The sequence below is a fragment of the Procambarus clarkii genome, chromosome 90, assembly GCF_040958095.1.
Source record: "Procambarus clarkii isolate CNS0578487 chromosome 90, FALCON_Pclarkii_2.0, whole genome shotgun sequence".
Taxonomy (NCBI): domain Eukaryota; kingdom Metazoa; phylum Arthropoda; class Malacostraca; order Decapoda; family Cambaridae; genus Procambarus; species Procambarus clarkii.
The window spans coordinates 12,549,413-12,554,873 of record NC_091239.1 but is presented as its reverse complement, the minus strand read 5'-3'; positions in this window follow the sequence as shown (position 1 = coordinate 12,554,873).

Below are 5,461 nucleotides of genomic sequence, written 5' to 3'. Positions count from 1 at the left end.
GATATATATGGATATATTGTCCGCGGGCGGGAGAGTTTCCCGCCCTGCAGGACAGGTACCCGGCGGTGATTGGCTGAGCCGTCCCGCGCGCGGGAAGAGGCGCCGCCCTTGGGGGTTCCCGCGCGCGCCTTCGTCAGTAGTCACCCGCAGCGGGCTGATGGCACATCGCCGCTCACCTGCAGCGTCCCTTGGACGCCGTCAGCGGCGGTCAGGACACCTGCAGCTTCCGTTGGTCGCCGTCAGCGGCGGTCAGGACACCTGCAGCTTCCGTTGGTCGCCGTCAGCGGCGGTCAGGACACCTGCAGCTTCCGTTGGTCGCCGTCAGCGGCGGTCAGGACACCTGCAGCTTCCCGTGGTCGCCGTCAGCGGCGGTCAGGACACCTGCAGCTTCCCTTGGTCGCCGTCAGCGGCGGTCAGGACACCTGCAGCTTCCCTTGGACGCCGTCAGCGGCGGTCAGGACACCTGCAGCTTCCCTTGGTTGCCGTCAGCGGCGGTCAGGACACCTGCAGCTTCCCTTGGTTGCCGTCAGCGGCGGTCAGGACACCTGCAGCTTCCCTTGGACGCCGTCAGCGGCGGTCAGGACACCTGCAGCTTCCCTTGGTTGCCGTCAGCGGCGGTCAGGACACCTGCAGCTTCCCTTGGTTGCCGTCAGCGGCGGTCAGGACACCTGCAGCTTCCCTTGGTTGCCGTCAGCGGCGGTCAGGACACCTGCAACTTCCCTTGGTTGCCGTCAGCGGCGGTCAGGACACCTGCAGCTTCCCTTGGTCGCCGTCAGCGGCGGTCAGGACACCTGCAGCTTCCCGTGGTCGCCGTCAGGATGGGAACGACGCCTCAAGACGTCAGACTTGAGGTATAAAAGCGTCGTGAGGTGGGTGAACAGGGGTATCAGGTGAAAGGAATCTTACCCCCATTATTTCTGTCCCGCCTGGGAATCAAACCCGGCATCCCCGATTGTGAGTCGAGAACGAAGCCTATTGTACTACGAGACCCCATATAAGATTATCCAAATTAGTTATGTACTTTTATCCGCATTATCATCCATCAGCCACACGACCATCCACCAGCCACACAACCATCCACCAGCCACACGACCATCCACCAGCCACACAACCATCCACCAGCCACACAACCATCCACCAGCCACACAACCATCCACCAGCCACACAACCATCCACCAGCCACACAACCATCCACCAGCCACACAACCATCCACCAGCCACACGACCATCCACCAGCCACACGACCATCCACCAGCCACACGACCATCCATCAGCCACACAACCATCCACCAGCCACACAACCATCCACCAGCCACACAACCATCCACCAGCCACACGACCATCCATCAGCCACACAACCATCCACCAGCCACACAACCATCCACCAGCCACACGACCATCCACCAGCCACACGACCATCCACCAGCCACACAACCATCCATCAGCCACACAACAATCCACCAGCAACACAACCATCCACCAGCCACACAACCATCCATCAGCCACACAACAATCCACCAGCAACACAACCATCCACCAGCCACACAACCATCCACCAGCCACACAACCATCCACCAGCCACACAACCATCCACCCAGCCACACGACCATCCATCCAGCAACACAACCAACCACCAGCCACACAACCATCCACCAGCCACACAACCATCCATCCAGCAACACAACCATCCACCAGCCACACAACCATCCATCCAGCAACACAACCATCCACCAGCCACACGACCATCCACCAGCCACACAACCATCCACCAGCCACACAACCATCCACCAGCCACACAACCATCCACCAGCCACACGACCATCCACCAGCCACACAACCATCCACCAGCCACACAACCATCCACCAGCCACACAACCATCCACCAGCCACACAACCATCCACCAGCCACACAACCATCCACCAGCCACACAACCATCCACCAGCCACACAACCATCCACCAGCCACACAACCATCCACCAGCCACACAACCATCCACCAGCCACACAACCATCCACCAGCCACACAACCATCCACCAGCCACACAACCATCCACCAGCAACACAACCATCCACCAGCCACACGACCATCCATCCAGCAACACAACCATCCACCAGCCACACAACCATCCACCAGCCACACAACCATCCATCAGCCACACAACAATCCACCAGCAACACAACCATCCACCAGCCACACGACCATCCATCCAGCAACACAACCATCCACCAGCCACACAACCATCCACCAGCCACACAACCATCCACTCAGCCACCCAATCATCCACCCAGCAACACTTCCATCCACCCAGCAACAACCATCCACCCAGCCACATAACCATCCACCCAGCAACACTTCCATCCACCCAGCAACAACCATCCACCCAGCCACATAACCATCCACCCAGCAACACAACCATCCATCCAGAAACACAACCATCCACCCAGCAACACCACCATCCACCAGCCACACAACAATCCACCCAACCATCCCCATAACTATCCACCCAGCCACACAACCATCCACCCAGCCACACAATCAGCCACACAACCATCCACCCAACCACACAACCATCCACCCAGCAACACCTCACCACCACAATTGATCTAATGTTAATTCCGTGTGGATAATGCAAATATGGATGGCCCTGTGGAGCCGCTGGGACCGCTAATTGCTCAATCCAACCTTGGTGTCATTCACTGGTTTTAGAAATTGCGTTCAGTCAACTGTACGACCGTTTAGCCTCGTTTGATGGGCGAAGTGAAGTTGCATTCATTGCTGGTTGCAATGTGTTTAATTGTGGTTGATATAATTCAAATTTCAATTTCAATTATTCACTACTTTTTTTTGCTGCGCGTGGAAACACTTATCTACTTATCTATTTTGTATGAGTTTAACAGGTGATGGATGTCTACTTCGTGTTCATAGTTGACCTCATCAAGGTCAAGCATCATTTAGTCACATGTGTCATAGGCTACACCTGCCATGGTACACACCTGTCTAGGATCCCCATAGCTGTCCTCATCTCCACACCTGTAATAATCCACCCCACACACCTGTCGTAGTCACCCAGTGACAGTTCTCAAGCTCAAATCACACCCAATAATCATATATATACAGGATGACTTTTTTCACAGCCTGATATCAACCTCGAACAAAATTTCAATTTTCATTTGGATCAAGGATGTCAATGTCAACCAGCTTTGTTTAAACATTCTTCCCACAATGCCTCGCATTCTCACATTATATAAATATATATAAATTCACTTGGATCATTGGAGATTTGAACTGTGTCCTCGAAAATAGGAATGTGTGTCATTTGAGCGGAGAATTTGCTCATGATATACGCTAGTGGGGGGCCGGGGTAAGGTTTTAGCTGAAATCCCATAAGGTATTTGAATCCTCATTGTGAGCAACCTAGGCTGGCTGGTAGTGCAATGATGCCCTGTTTATCAAGACCTAGCTCGAATCTCACTCATTTGAAATTAAATTCAGCTTCGTGCTAGAGTGAAGTCTAGCCTTAGCGGCTTCAACTTCGTGCTGGAGTGACGCAAAGTGGAACAGAGGCGTGTCACATTATGTTTTATCTAATGACTAAACACTATATTAGGTTCGGGCCAGAGTTCTGGATAGATTGAGGGAGAATGTCTCACAGAAAGTTATTTTGCCAAGATCACGCCAAGGGAACCCGAGACCAGACAATAAAATTGTCGATTTTCTACTTTCGTTTTCGTCGTGGTTTGGGTGTCTTTTGGGTGCGTTGAAATGTGTGTGTGTGTGTGTGTGTGTGTCTAGGGTGCGTTGAGAGAGAGAACTAACGAGAGAAAGCGCCAAGCCATTATATAGCACTTGGAAAGGGTGTCAGGATAAGGATTTGGGATGGGACGGGGGGAAAGGAATGGTGGCCAACCACTTGTGGGCGGTCGGGAGATTGAACGCCGACCTGCATGACGTGAGACCGTCGCTCTACCGTTCAGCCCAAGTGGTTGGACAAACAGTTGCCTCTCTCTTTAAGGTGCGTTGAACTTGTGTCTCTTTAGGGTGTATTTAACTGGTGTGTATGTAATAAATATGCATTGAGCTTGTGTATGTATCTTTAGGGAGCGGGGAAGAGGTCTATGAATCCGTGTGAATTCAGTGGAATTCCCGGTTGCAATTCTTTTGGCAATGTCGTGGCCTAGTCGACTAAGGCAGCGTCTTGGATCATCCCGGTCGTAAGTTCGAATCCTCATCACGGCCCTTGTGGATTTGTTCATTTGATGCATCACGCTATTGTGATTTGTGTGTGTAACAGGTGTATCTTAATGGTCCCTGAATACTTATCATGTCTTCCTTGGCGACTTGATTTGGGCTCTATTACGGATTGAAATATCTCTTAATGTGTGTATTGGCTATGAATATATCTTCATTATTCACTGTTTACTCAGCCAGCTACTTGATTATTCACTCTTTACTCAGCCAGCTACTTAATTATTCACTGTTTACTCAACCAGCTACTTGATTATTCACTGTTTACTCAGCCAGCTACTTGATTATTCACTGTTTACTCAGCCAGCTACTTAATTATTCACTGTTTACTCAGCCAGCTACTTAATTATTCACTGTTTACTCAGCCAGCTACTTAATTATTCACTGTACTCAACCAGCTACTTAATTATTCACTGTTTACTCAGCCAGCTACTTGATTATTCACTGTTTACTCAGCCAGCTACTTAATTGTTCACTGTTTACTCAGCCAGCTACTTGATTATTCACTGTTTACTCAGCCAGCTACTTAATTATTCACTGTTTACTCAGCCAGCTACTTGATTATTCACTGTTTACTCAGCCAGCTACTTAATTATTCACTGTTTACTCAGCCAGCTACTTGATTATTCACTGTTTACTCAGCCAGCTACTTAATTGTTCACTGTTTACTCAGCCAGCTACTTGATTATTCACTGTTTACTCAGCCAGCTACTTGATTATTCACTGTTTACTCAGCCAGCTACTTAATTATTCACTGTTTACTCAGCCAGCTACTTAATTGTTCACTGTTTACTCAGCCAGCTACTTGATTATTCACTGTTTACTCAGCCAGCTACTTGATTATTCACTGTTTACTCAGCCAGCTACTTAATTATTCACTAGCTACTTAATTATTCACTGTTTACTCAGCCAGCTACTTAATTATTCACTGTTTACTCAGCCAGCTACTTAATTATTCACTGTTCACTCAGCCAGCTACTTAATTATTCACTGTTTACTCAGCCAGCTACTTAATTATTCACTGTTTACTCAGCCAGCTACTTAATTATTCACTGTTTACTCACTAGCTACTAAATAGCTATATTCAACTTATTTATATTGGTAGCAAGCACATTTTCTCACATGACCTTCCACGGGTTGTTCTCTCTCCAGTGACTACTTCCCACAGGTAGTTACAACACGCTTAAGAACAACTTCTCACAGGTTAATCAAGTT